Raw genomic sequence first — 14,644 nt, 5'->3', positions numbered from 1 at the left:
AAGAACCAATTGTAGAACTCGAGGTTGTATTGGAGCGTGGCACACGTATCCAGCACTCGTGGCAGCTTACTTAGTAGCGATAGATATTTTGGGACATTGAGCAGCATGGACCCTTGTCCGAGTCTACTGGCAACATGTAACTCCTCCTCAGTGAGAGCCTTATCAAACAGAGAGTTTTCTTGGCTAGGTTCAGCCAAGTCTGTACCCCGAATGGCAGTTAGCACTCGAAGGGAAGTTGGTGCCACATGGGTTGGGTCTCTTTAAGACCACCATTTGGCCAATCGCTCCTCAGATACTTTCATGATTTGAGCTCCTAGTTCGGCCATTGTAACACGGTTTTCACACCAATGCTGTTCAAATCGACTCCGGCATGCTGACAATAGCTTTAGTTGCTCAATGTTTACGAGATTCAGTTGGCAGAGCATTTCATTAAATTTCACGGTTAAGCGTAGTTCGTTAGCCTCCTCGTCAAAGATGAGTCGCATGCGTTCATGTAAGAGCTTGTTATAGTGCTCGTCAAGATGTTCTTGCTCTTCCTAGGATAGAGGAAAGGGCAAGTAATCTCCAAGCTGCTCTTTAGGGATTAGCGCATGTCTGCCAGGACGTAGACATGAGCGAACACCTTGAGCTTAGCATCCAACTCAGTTAAGCATTCTGTGACACTTCTATGTTCGACGAGGGCTTGCTCAGTTGCTATCTCATGCAAGGTTCTAGGAGTTTGCCTAAGCTTTAGCATAGCTGGGGGTTCAAGCCTATATGAGCAAGATGTTGAGATATCGAGCTCCACTCGTGATATGCCAGGGTGACCGTTGTGCATTTATGTCACCGACTTGTCAGTTGTAGATGCGGTTGGTACACCACCCATGAATAATAGCTAGACGACAGCTATCCTTATCTACTCTAGTTCGTGGCTCAGTTAGTATGCCACCTTAGTTAGTTGTCTTTGGTTTGAGACCCATATATAGGGTTCTTCTATTTCTTTGTATTAGAGTTCTTTTGGCTTACACAACTAAGAAGAGGAAAACTGTTTTTAGCCTCCACCCTTGTGTGTCTTCCCCCATTGTGCAAGCAAGAAAGCTACAAGTGAGACTCCTTCCTTCTCTCCCACAATCTTGACATGGTATCAAAGCCTTGTTCGTGGTAAGGAGCTCAAGAAAGCAAGCCAAGCTCGTGGTGTTCTGGTAAGAGGAGCAGTGTTGCTTTCATTTTCTGTTTGGGAGCAGATCTCTGCAGGTAGCACAGCCGAAAATTGCAGGAGTGCATTGTCTGAGGTTGAGACGCCCTTCGCGGTGAAGCAAGAGGGAAATATATGCTGCGGGAGTGGGCTTTAGCCCTTGGCGACCCTGTTTTTTTGATTTGAGGCCATTTCGGGGCCTATTTTGGAGGTGGAAGTTTTCTGTACGCACTCAGGAAAAGGCTCAGTTTTATGCTGTGCGACCACTGTTCTACAGGTCGGTGAAAAGTTGCCACAGAAATTGCATTGTATGCTTATGTGCAGAGACATTGGGAGTTACAAAATCATCCTTGGTTCCTGTTTATGCAAAATCGTCACTAGGAAGTGACTGTGTGGTCAAATACCACTTTCGCCAGTCTTGTAGATTTGCCCTTGTGAGGGTGAAACTGTGTTTTTTGCAGTGACAGAATTTTTTACAGTGTTCTGTAATGGCGTCTGATTCCCTTTCACAGATTGTCACTGAAAAGCTTGACAAGAACAACTTCCAAGCATGGAAGTTTAGAATGACAAATTTCCTTATGGGAAAAGGATATTGGAAATTTGTTGCAGGAAATGAAGAAAAACCAGTTCTTCCTGATGTTCCCAATCAACAGAAAATGCAGGCATTTAAAGCATGGCATGAGAGAGAGAGGAAAGTTATGTATTGGCCGTCTATCAGCATTTCAGACTCTATGATTGTGCATATTCAGGATGCAAGTACGCCAAAGGAGGCATGGGATACTTTGTCAAAAATGTATAGCACAAATACGCAAGCCAGAAAAATGCAGCTCAAGCAAGAGTTGCATAATGTGCAAAGAGAAAATATGAGCATCAATGACTACCACATGAAGGTGAAGAAGATTGCAGATGCACTTGCTTCCATTGGGTCACCAGTGGAAGATGATGATTTAGTTTCTGTGACCTTGAATGGTCTAGGAAAGGATTATGCACAGTTCCGAACATCCATTTCTGTCCGTGAAAGATTTCCTGATTTTGAGGAGCTGATTGCTCTTCTAATTTCTGAGGAGCGGAGAAATGGTGGTGCATCTTCTTCAGGAGGAACTTCAAAAGAAGCTGTCTTCTACTCAAATGCTGAAAGAGGTAGAGGTAGAGGCAGAGGTAGAGGAGGCCGATCTGGAGGCCATGGTAGAAATCAGAATATGCAGCAAACTCAAGAAGACTAGTCCTATGGAGGAGGACGTGGTAACTCTAGAGGTAGGGGGAGCCAAAGAGGTCGTGGTGGATGGCAAAGAGGCCAAAAAGAAAACAGTAATGTTGAATGCTACTACTGTGGTAAAATGGGTCATATGGCTAAAGACTGCTATAAAAAGCAGAATGACATCATGAATGGAAAACTGCAACAAGGGAACTATGCATCTTCTAGTAGACAGGGAGATGACAGAAATGAGCATTTGTTTATGGTGCAGCACATGAACAATTCTGTGACAAGTGCAGAAGAAAGCAATGATGTATGGTATGTTGACTCAGGTGCATCAAACCACATGACAGGTCATGTAGAATGGATGGAGGATGCAAGGAAAATGGAAAAACCAGGATTTGTGGAGTCTGGTGATGATACTGCACATCCTATTGTGCAGATTGGAAAATTTCCCTTGTCTATGCAGGATGGGAAAAAGAAATACATGTCCGATGTATTTCATGTTCCGAATATCACCAAGAATCTGGTTTCTGTTGGTCAAATGGTTGAGCAGGGCTTGCAGGTCAGATTTAATCCTCATGGATGCTTTGTTGAGGATATGAAAAATAAAGGTCGCTTGATAGCAAAAGGGAAGAAGAAGGGAAGAATGTTTACGTTGGATGCAGACATGTCTGAATTGAGTGCAGCAATGTTTGCACATGGGACCGGTGTAGTTGCAGATATTGATATCTGGCATAAAAGCATTGGTCATGTTAATGTACAGCGACTTAAATCAATGTAGGCCCAAAATATTGTTGCAGGATTGCCTAAATTCAAGGTTTCAGAAATGCATAAGGTATGTGAAGCCTGTCAGTTTGGAAAACAGGCAAGGAAACCATTTCCTAGACATGTTCAAGAGAGTAAGAAGCCATTGGAGTTAATCCACTCTGATGTGTAGACTACTAAAGCTGCATCTCTTGGAGGCTGTCATTATTTTGTCACTTTTATTGATAACTATAGCAAAAAAGTTTGGGTGTATTTTATGAAGAAGAAAAGTGAAGTGTTTGGGCACTTCAAAACTCTTAAAGCTATGGTTGAAAAAGAAACAGGTCTGCAAATAAAATGCCTAAGGTCAGATAGAGGGGAGAGTACCTCTCAAATGAGTTTGCAAGGTTCTTGCAGGAGCATGGAATAACGCAGCAATATTCATGTAGTCATACCCCACAACAAAATGGAATTGCAGAAAGGAAAAACAGGCATATTGGAGAGGTATCTCGTGCCATGCTTAACGAAAAAGACTTGCCAGATTTTTATTGGACTGAAGCAGTTGCTACAGCAGTCTACATAATGAACAGGACTCCCACTGCAGCAATACATGGAATGACTCCAGAGGAGAGGTATACTGGTAGGAAACCAGATATTTCTCATTTGAAAATCTTTGGTTGCATTTCCTATGTTCATGTGCCAGATGAGTTGAGATCCAAGTTGGATCCAAAAGCTGAGAAGTGCATCTTTATTGGTTACCCTCTGCAGCAGAAAGGGTATAGATGCTATAACCCTTCTACTCGTAAGTTTACAATGAGAAGAGATGTTGTTTTTGATGAGATGAGTAGCTGGTATAAACCAGTAAATGTGATTGATGATGTAGATGCACAAAATGGTAATGCTGCATAGAATTCACAGCAGTAGTCACAAAATATTAGTGGACCTGGAGTGTCCTCTAGCAGTGGCTCACATTCTTCGCCATGGACAGGCAGATTGAGATCAGGAGAATCTTCTCAAGGCAGTGCAAATAGTGGTATGCAGATGTCACGAAAAGGAAAAGAGAAGGTAGATCAGCCCATGTTTGATATGAATGCAGGTCACTCTTATGTGGATGGTGAATCCAGTGGCTCAGAACAGAGCATTGATGATGAGTTGGGTATTCCTTCTATTGTTACACCTTGAGTAAGGAAGACCAGGGATGTTTTGAGAGCACCCGGGAGTGAACCTACTTTGCGCAGGTCTACCAGAGCTAGGTATCCTGTGGATAGGCTGAAATATGATGGATTTACAGCCATTCACTATGCATATATGGTCAAAGTGATACAGGAACTAGAACCCACTTCTTTTGAGCAAGCCATGGGAAAAGAAAAATGGGAGAAAGCCATGGATGAAGAAATGGATGCCTTGGAAGCAAATGCTACATGGGAATTGGTACCTTTGCCTAAAGGTAAGAATGCAATTATTTGTAAGTGGGTTTATAAGGTGAAGCACAATGCAGATGGTTCTGTGAACAGATACAAGGCAAGATTAGTAGTCGAGGGGTATGCACAAATATATGGCATTGACTATGAAGAAACATTCAGTCCGGTTGCAAGGATGGCAACCGTAAGAGCAGTCATTGCTATGGCTGCATCAAAGGGATGGTCTTTACATCAGATGGATGTAAAGAATGCCTTCTTGCATGGTGATTTGCAAGAAGAGGTCTATATGGAGCAGCCACCAAGATATGTGCATGCTGTTCATCCTGAGTTTGTTTGCAGGTTGAAGAAAGCCTTGTATGGCTTGAAGCAAGCACCTAGAGCATGGTCTGACAAGATAGGGCAGTATCTTGTCACTATTGGCTTTCAGATTTCCAAGGCAGATTTCTCACTTTATGTGAGAAAAACAGAGAAAGGTATTATGCTACTTGTCATTTATGTTGATGATTTGATTATGACATGTGACAGTGATGAAGATATCCTTCATGTGAAAATGCTATTAAAGCAGAAGTTTGAGATGAAGGATTTGGCAGAGCTGCGTTATTTCTTGGGCATTGAGGTGATTAGATCACCAAGTGGGATACAGCTCTTGCAGAGGCAGTATGGATTGGACATGCTGTCCAAATATGGGATGACAGGCTGTAAGCCTATTTCAGTTCCTTTGGAGCAGAATGTGAAGCTGAGCACAGATGCATGTGAGCTTCTGGAAGACCCTACTATGTACAGACGCATAGTAGGAAGTTTGATTTATATGACTATTACCAGGCCAGATTTGAGCTATGCTGTTGGATTGGTAAGTCAGTTTATGCAGGCTCCAAGGAAACCGCATTTGGATGCAGCTAGACGCATACTCAGGTATGTGAATTCCACATTACAATATGGACTATTTTATGAGACTGGGGTTGAGATACAGCTGCATGGATACACTGATGCTGATTGGGCTGGTAGTATTTCTGATAGACGATCTACCAGTGGATATGTATTCTCTTTTGGGAGTGCTGCAGTCACTTGGAGCAGCAAGAAACAGCCTACAGTTGCCTTGTCGAGCACAGAGGCTGAGTACAGGGGTGCAGTAATGGCTGCATGTGAGGTAGCTTGGTTGCATAAGCTACTTTATGATATGCATCAATCTACAGATGGGCCAGTTGTCATTTATTGTGACAACATGAGTAGTATACACTTGGCAAATAACCCAGTCTATCATGCTAGAACAAAGCACATTGAGGTGCATTATCACTATGTGCGAGAGAGGGTTTTACTAGGTCTTATTGATCTAGTTTATGTCAGCACAGAGGATCAGGTAGCTGACATATTTACGAAGGCATTGGGCGCAGAGAAGCTGTGCAAGTTCAGAGATCGAGGGGGAGTGTTGAGATATTGAGCTCCACTCGTGATATGCCAGGGTGACCGTTGTGCATTTATGTCACCGACTTGTCAGTTGTAGATGCGGTTGGTACACCGCCCATGAATAATAGCTAGACGACAGCTATCCTTATCTACTCTAGTTCGTGGCTCAGTTAGTATGCCACCTTAGTTAGTTGTCTTTGGTTTGAGACCCATATATAGGGTTCTTCTATTTCTTTGTATTAGAGTTCTTTTGGCTTACACAACTAAGAAGAGGAAAACTGTTTTCAGCCTCCACCCTTGTGTGTCTTCCCCCATTGTGCAAGCAAGAAAGCTACAAGTGAGACTCCTTCCTTCTCTCCCACAATCTTGACACAAGATTGGTCAACGCTAGGATTGCTCATGCTCTTGGGGTTTCCATGTTTCTCTTGAGACTTCGTTATTGTGTCATGGTTCTCCTTGGGTGTGACTAGTGTGAATTCGTCACCCCGTCGTGACAGCGTTGTATACACTCTTGATTGGTCGATGTGAGTTCTATCGTCGGTGGATTGAGTGTTGAAAGCAACTGTTGATGGCAACAGCTGCTTTGATTTTTTAGAGCACACGGATGTGTCTGAGGTTTCACTGCTATTAGAAGAGATATCAATGGATTCACTAGTGGATGGACTTGATGCTTTGTTCCCCAGCTCTCCAGCGCTCTTGGTGTCAATGTTCTTGGGATCCACAACCACCTGTGATTGCTGTTGTCTTCGTTATTTTCTCCTCTTTTTCTTGGTCAGAGAAGGAACATAACTCAACGACTCAGGACCCTGGACTAGGTCAACCGTTGATGTGCTTGGTTGGGCCTCAGCATTCTCTTTCTTTAGTGTGTCCTTATGGGCCATGGCCATGGCCTGCTGAATAGCCTCGCTAGGTTGTGAGAGCACAACTACCTCCCTCTTCAGAGAGTCTAGCTCTTCAGCCAACTCCCTTGTGTTTAACTCCTCCAGCCTAGGCTTTAGGCATTCTGAAAGTGCTAGAGTTGTCGAGGAAGTTGGTTGCAACACTTCCTCCACAGGTAAACTACTAAGGACACGTTCCACATGGGGCATTGTCATGGCCAAGGGCTGTGACTATTGTTATCCCTGATTGGAAGTAGTAGCAGCTAGTTTAATGGGTTGGATACCCTTGGTGGATTGCAGTGTCAGGTCCCTAGGGCGATTGGAAGTGGTCGCATCCTTTGTTGCCCTTTGAGCATTCATCTGTGTAGATCGAGCATGAGTTGATCTGGTCACATTGGGTTGCACAGGCATATCCTTGGGCCGAGAGCTACGGCTAGTGTCATGTCCCCCCTCTTGGATTTTTGGAAGCCTCGATGGAGATACAGATTGGGAGTGAGCAGCCGCCATTGATGACCGTTGTTGTGCTTCATGTGTCCGTTTGGAAAAAGAGGATGTAGGAGATCTAGGACTCGGGTGGACTTGGCACTAGCTGAATGATTTGCTCGTGGCTGTTAGATGATTTTGCTATTTGCTCTGTTGAGCATTTACCCTTTCCATGAGCAATGTTGTGCCTATGATGCCTGCTATCCTCTTGGGAAATCAAAGGCTCCTTGGGCACTAGTGACTTTTGCATATCCTCAATGATTACACCTGATGTCTGCTTGTCAAGCACGCTAGGCTGAGGATCTACCCTCCAATTGGTCCCTTTGGGTTTCTTGATTTCGACCATGAGGGGCTCGGTCACTCCACTATTTTTGACTTGAGCCTTGGTTTTTCGTTTAGATCTCCTCCTACGCTTCTCTGCTCTTGATACGATCTGGCCTTCAGTCGACAAAGGAGGTTTAACAGGGGGTTTTGGTACCCAAATCCATCGGTTACCTGCATAATACCCTTGAGCACGTAGCAACACTTTGGATATCCATCACGACGTTGCATTGACTCTCCATCGATGCCTGCGTTTATAAGGCTTGGGATTCTTTTGGGGTTTTCTACGATATTTGTAAGTCCAAAGCCCGTCCTTGGCATTGTCTCTTGACCTTCTTTTTTTAGGCTTGGCCTGGCTCACTGGTTCTCGTTGTTCGACCTGTGCTTGTATCAGTTTTTCCAACAAGTCCTTGCTCTCGTTAGTAGGCTTGACTATTACGCCAGCACCTTCCTTGCCTTTCCCTTGAGGTTTGATGAGGTCACCCTTGCTAAAGGTTGTGACTATCCTCACATCCGGTAGTGTCAAGTGTATCCTCTGTGCTACATAGTCGACCTCACACTTGGTCGCCCTTTTGAAGGGTCTTCCTAGGAGGGTTTCTTTCCCATAGCTAGCACTATTTGGAGGAACATGAAATAGGATAGGCAAGCTTTCCGTTTCAACTGTCGCAAGGATTTTGCACTTCCCTATGAGTGCTTGTGGGTGTCCCCCATAAGGGCTAAGAGTTGTACTAGTCGGTGTGAGCTCTGGTTGGCCTAGTAGGGTCCATGATTCATAGGTCAAGATGTTAAAATCTGCTCCTTCATCAATCAGAGCATCGATAGTATGCTCTCTTTTCGCGGTGAGTTTGACCCTAAGATAAGCAGGTGGTACTATGTCTTCATCTTTCGCGTCCTGGCTTATAAATTTAAGCCTTCTAACAGATGCCCTTGAGTCCCCACTTGCATGACCAGATGTGGATTCTCCACCAATGTCTTGGGTTGTCTATGCAAGGTTGCTCAAGGTACATCTCTCGTCAAGAGTGTCATGTCTAGTCATCTTGGCATTTGTAGCTTGTTGATGTTGCATTTCACTCTGACTAGACATGGTATGAACACAATGTCTTTGTGTTCTCGTGGTGTGGCCTTTTTGCCCTTGATGGCTAGATTGGCCCATTGATGTTCTAGGGTCTCTGTTTCTCTCTGTTTGGGTATGGGCTTTTGGTTACTCTTTTGCAAGTGAGAATCCATGCTCGTGTAGAGCCATTACTACACTAGGGTCCAATTTGGAGGACCTGTCACGACACACATTTTCTCTCCAACCTACTTGGGGGAGGTGTGGAGGGGGCAGAGCCCCTCTGCGGGGGTCTAGGGGGGGCAGTCCTTCCCGGCCCGCATGGCCGTTATGGTAAACACCATGTGCAATTTGGAGGACCGTTTATAGCCAAATTTTGAACTACTTGCTCTAAGTTTCAACCCAGTGATCGATCTATGATATGGTTTCGGCTCTGTATGGTGTTAGAAAATGGGCATAGAAACCCACTGTAAGCAAGGGAGTGTAAGGGCAGATGGGTGTGAATAGCCCTAAGGGTAGGGGAAACCCTAACCCTAGCTGGAAAAGGGCTGTATAAATAGCCTATGGGTCACTATCACCTGTGAGAGAGTGTACCCAAGTTGTACTCTAAGCAACCTAGTAAGCAAGATTTCATTCTTGTACTTTGAGCTCTTCTCTCCCTCTTGTGCACACATTCTACTACTGCAAACTCTGATTCTCAACATGGTATCAGAGCCATCTCTGATCTCCTTAGCTTCCCTCAGCATCAGTCATCACTAAGTGCACATTAGCTGTCATTTTCTTCACTCTATCCTTCTTTCCTCCATAGCTGCCTGCAACCTACCTCCATTGGAGGACTTGAGAAGGACAAAGGAGGCCATATTAGCTTGAGATTTCTTCTGGAGATATTTTTCCCACATCAAGACGTAGCTCCTTGTCAGCTCAAACACTGACATTGTCCACGCGTGAGGCCAGCATTGCCAACATTCGAAAAACGGCGCAGTTTGGACAGGCGCAAATCTCGGGCTGAATCGTGGGCAGCAAGGCAGCACAATCCCAACCACTATCATAGGGGTTTGATAGCCCCCCAAGTGGGCTATCCTCAGCTAAGAGGGCTTTGGAAAATTCCTCTTCTGCTGGCTGCTACAAGCCAAACCCTAACTGTGTTTTTTTGGGCAGCCATAGCCAACAAGCTCCAAGCTTGACATTTTGGGTTTTTTTACACTCTGAGCTTCATTAACAGTGATTCTAATCACTGAAGCAGAGTCTCTGAATCATTTTCCAGAGTCTAAAGCTCTTGGGCATGATTAACGGACATCACCAAGCATTGGGAAGCCGACTTCCAACCGGGTTCCGTTCAAGCACTTCACTAAGCTTGATAATAGTGTTCTCTTAACACTAATCATAAATCATCAGTTGAATAGCTTGTTGGGCATTCACTAAAACCCAGTGAGTTTTTATTCCTCTTCATGTATTGTTGTAAGGTTATGTGTAAAATGAACACATAGACCATTATGCACAAGAAGTGTATTGCATACCGTAAGTGACATTGTCTCAAGTACTTTGGTTAGTAAAATCAATAGCATGAGTGTCATCATACTCTCCTCGGAGTCATCAGCAACAAGCATTGAGATCATAGACAAACCGTGTCCAACACAAGCTTCATCCACTAAGCCGTACCACAAGGAGGAGCTTGAAGTCCAGTCTAGGTTTACTTCATTAAAACCTAAAAAGACTATTAAACCACAGAAGAAGTTTGCACATAAGAAAGGACCACCAAAGTCATACCTGGAAATATTACACTTATATGATTTTCAGCCTTTCTCTTCATTGCAATTTTGACTTCACTTTGTCTAATTTGCTTCCGCATTTAGTGAAAGGTTTGTAAGGGACTAGACACTGCCCTTGTCTTAACAAGTGGTAAGACCTTCCCAATGACCACAACATATGCTGATGTCCGTCCTCAAATTCGAAAGTTTGATGGTAAGGATTTCCATCCATGGCAGGTACTTATAAAATACAAAATGATGGAGAGAGGGTATTGGCCTCTTATTCAAGGCAGTAGAGTTGTAAAGTCTGCAAATATGATTGATATAGAGGATGACCAACGGGCTCAAGCAATCATAATGCTACACTTAGATGAATCCCTGATTCATCATGTTGATCAACTAAACACTGCTAAAGAAAAATGGGATGAGCCTGAAAAGCTCTATGGAGCCACTGGGAAGAATACTAAAATCTTCCTTAAAATTGAATTCTTTAGCTTGGAATATCGTTCAGGAGAAGACTTGGAAAAATTCATTTCTCATATGAAGGGACTTATGGCACAGCTTGCTTCTGTACAAGCTCCAATACTTGAAGAAGATGCTATTGCTATTCTCCTAAAAGCTGTAAAATAGGTGTTTCCTACTCTTGTAACCACTCTCACCAACATTCCAGATCCTACTTTGCTAAGTACCATTCAATCCTATTTGGATGAAGAAAAGAGGAACCACAAAGAAAGCAGAAACAGTCAGGCAACTTCAAACTCCCGTGAACAAGTATTGGTTCATACAGTTCTCACTAAATGTTTTTTGTGTAAGAAAAATGACATCTTGTAAACAACTGGTGGAAGAAGTATCCCGAGAAGATGAAATGTAACAAATGCAAGAAGACAAGGCATGTAACAAGTAAATGCCCCAACACTCCTGAAATACCCAAAGAATTGGCGGCCAACTGTGTCTCCAATTCATCTGAAGATCGACTGTTTTGACTATTTAAATCATCTACCTAAAACAACCTTGTAAGCCTAATTTATAAAGGCATCCAAAAAGGGGGGGATCTTTTACATGTCTTGTAATCCAATGGCACCCTGGCATTGAGGGGGGGTGTTAGAAAATGGGCATAGAAACCCACTGTAAGCAAGGGAGTGTAAGGGCATATGGGTGTGAATAGCCCTAAGGGCAGGAGAAACCCTAACCCTAGCTGGCAAAGGGCTATATAAACAGCCTACGGGTCACTATCACCTGTGAGAGAGTGTACCCAAGTTGTACTCTAAGCAACTTAGTAAGCAAGATTTCATTCTTGTACTTTGAGCTCTTCTCTCCCTCTTGTGCACACATTCTACTACTGCAAACTCTGATTCTCGACATATAGTTTCTCGGTTAATTTCACTGTCTTCACGTTAAAATTTGAGAAAATCTAAATTCGGCCCAACAGGTCCGAATTATAGGGGCCGAATGCCCGATTCGGACCGTCCGAGGGCCGAGTAGGAAGGGCCGAATGTGACTGGTCCGAATGTTAAATTTAGCCAGTCCGAGTCTAGATGTCCGAGGGCCGAGTGGGTCGCTCGGACGCGCCGAATGAGTTTTTGGGCAGAGTCGGTCAAGCCGAGTGGGTCGCTCGGACGGGCCGAATGAGTTTTTGGACCGAGGGCCGGCCGAATCAGGTGGGCCAAGGCGGACCGAGGGCCGACCGAATCACATGGGTCGAGTTAAGTGGTCTAAGGCAAGCTGAGGGCCGATCGAATCAGGTGGACCGAGTCAAGTGGTCCGAGTGGTAGTGGGCCGAGGGCCGATTCTGGGACTCGGCCCAGAATCACCGCCACTCGGACACGCCGAGCGCGGCGCATTTTTTACCTGCGCGATGATAAATCACCCGAATCACACGATTCAGGTCACGGCCTGTCATACATATCTCCAAATCAAAGCTATGGATGGAGGGGAAGAGTTGTATATACCTGGAATAGCCAATAAACTCCAAAATGCAAATCGGCAAGCAAATCAAACCCTCTTTCCATGTTTTGACAACAGAAACCCTAATGCTGATTTTCTTTGTTTTTCTTTGTTTTCTCCTACTCTAATGCATCCAAATCACAAAGTAAATACCTACACTACTCCATCTCACAACATAAACCTCAAACAAAACAAAAAACCTACTTGCCAAGGAGATCAAATACCATCTTCAACCCCCTTACTTCCTACCTATCTCAAGCACCGGTTCGGGGAAACCCTTACTTTGATGCTCGATTTGAAGCGCGCAAGCACTCAAGGCTTGAATCCGTTTGTCCCGGCAACGGAACCAAAATGTGGGAGCATTCGCTCATCCGCCAAGACCCTCGGACCGCTTATTGTTTCAAGTGTTCCAAGCCGAGCACTAATGGCTACCTCTCACATAACCGACACGCCATCCATACCTACGGGTGTAGTGAGCTTACCTCCGTGCCGCTCGAGTTACCTCCTCTTCCGCGCACTCCGGTAGCTCCACGATCCAAGTGCAAGCTTCATGCAAGCTCGATCCTCCCGCTCCAAGCTCCAAGCTCCATTGCTGCGAGCAAGACAAGAGAAGAGAAGAGAAGAGAAGAAGAGAGGAGAAGATGGAGAGCTTCTCCTCCTCGGTCCCTCACCCTCACACACTCACTCCCTCACACTCTCATACTCCCTCTCTCAAGCACAAGCTCAAGCAAGCAAGAATAGGAAGAAGAAGAAGAAGAGGAGAGCTACTTTTGGCCACACACAAGAATGAGCTTCTTAGTCACTTTTCAACTTTATATACAAAACCCTAAATCCCTTTTGGGCAGTCATCCCCTTTTCCCCTTTTTTACATGGCCGGCCATAGCCTAGGCCCTTTTTCCCATTGTCCTTCTATCTTTCTAGCTTCCTTTCCACCGCCCGTCTACATTTACAACTTGCATGGGTGAGAGCCCGACGCTCCTTGAATTAAACCATGATGCGCTTGCGCTCTTTTACAATAGTTTGACTTGCGGTTTTCCTCGTGCACCTTTGTCTTCCATTTCTCTTTGCCTTGGCCTTTTTCTTTATCTTCTGTTTTAGCTTTCCGGATTTTCCACCGCCTGGCACTCTTTTACAAGATTTCAGGGTGCGCCTTTGTATTTTAAAATGCACATTTTTCCTTTTGCATTTGCCTTGGACTTTTAAGGTTGCCCTTACGCTTTTGGCCTTTTCTCCTCTTCTTTCTTCAGTCGGGCTACCTTTTTCCCGCCTTTGCCATGCGTCTTTTTCATTTCCTTTTGCTTTCTTCATGTTGGGGTTAACAGCAACATTGAGGTATTTTATGAAGAGGCAAAGGGATCCATGTGTGGTTCATGTGAGACTCACTTGATTTCTAATGCAGGTGATGACTTTGATACTATTGCTATGGATGAGGCTTGTGCTCAAGAGGTTCCACAATATTTGGAGTAGGGTAGTCAACAAGATGAGAAGGATGCACTAGATGATTGGATAAATGCATTGGAGGATGCCGTGGTAAGGGATAATGAGGACGCACAATAAATTATGAATACTTTTCTTGATGTGCAAGAGGCAGAATCATTGTTTGCTATTGAGTAGTCAATTCTTGATGCTTTATGTGTTACAGGTAACACATGAAAAGATGCTTTGGAAGAGGAAGTATCAAAGCCAAGGGGTGTCGAGGAGAGTGTGCTTCAAGGAACCATGCCTATGGCTCTTACGCAGTCAGAAGACCTTGCTAGTGAATGCAGGATGCCATTTGATGCTTTCCCAAGAACTACAGTGTGTTTGAAAGAAGAGTTGCAGCGTTGGAATGTGTGCACAAGAGGGAGAAAGAGGCTCAATGTACAAGAACATATTCTTATTTAATAAGTTGCTCAAGGTACAACTTGGGTACACTCTATCTCACACTTGATAGTGACCCATAGGCTATTTATATAGCCTCTGCCAAGCTAGGGTTAGGGTTTCCCCTACCCCTAAGGCTATTCACACCCATCTGCCCTCATACTCCCTTACTTATAGTGGGTTCCTATGCCTATCTTCTAACACCCCCCTCAATGCCAGGGTGGCATTGGATTACAAGGCATGTAAGATGTCCCCCCCCCTTCTTGGGATGCCTTTATACAAGCTTACAAGAGTGTTTTAGGTAGATGATTTAAAGAGCCAAAACAGTTGATCTTCAGATGGATTGGAAGCATAGTTGGTCACCAATTCTTTGGGTACATCAGGAGTGTTGGGGCATTTACTAGTAATATACCCTATC

The sequence above is a fragment of the Lygodium microphyllum genome, chromosome 11 (genome assembly GCF_053477565.2).
Source record: "Lygodium microphyllum isolate KBCC chromosome 11, Lygodium_microphyllum_v1.1.10, whole genome shotgun sequence".
NCBI lineage: Eukaryota > Viridiplantae > Streptophyta > Polypodiopsida > Schizaeales > Lygodiaceae > Lygodium > Lygodium microphyllum.
This window is presented reverse-complemented; position numbering follows the sequence as displayed.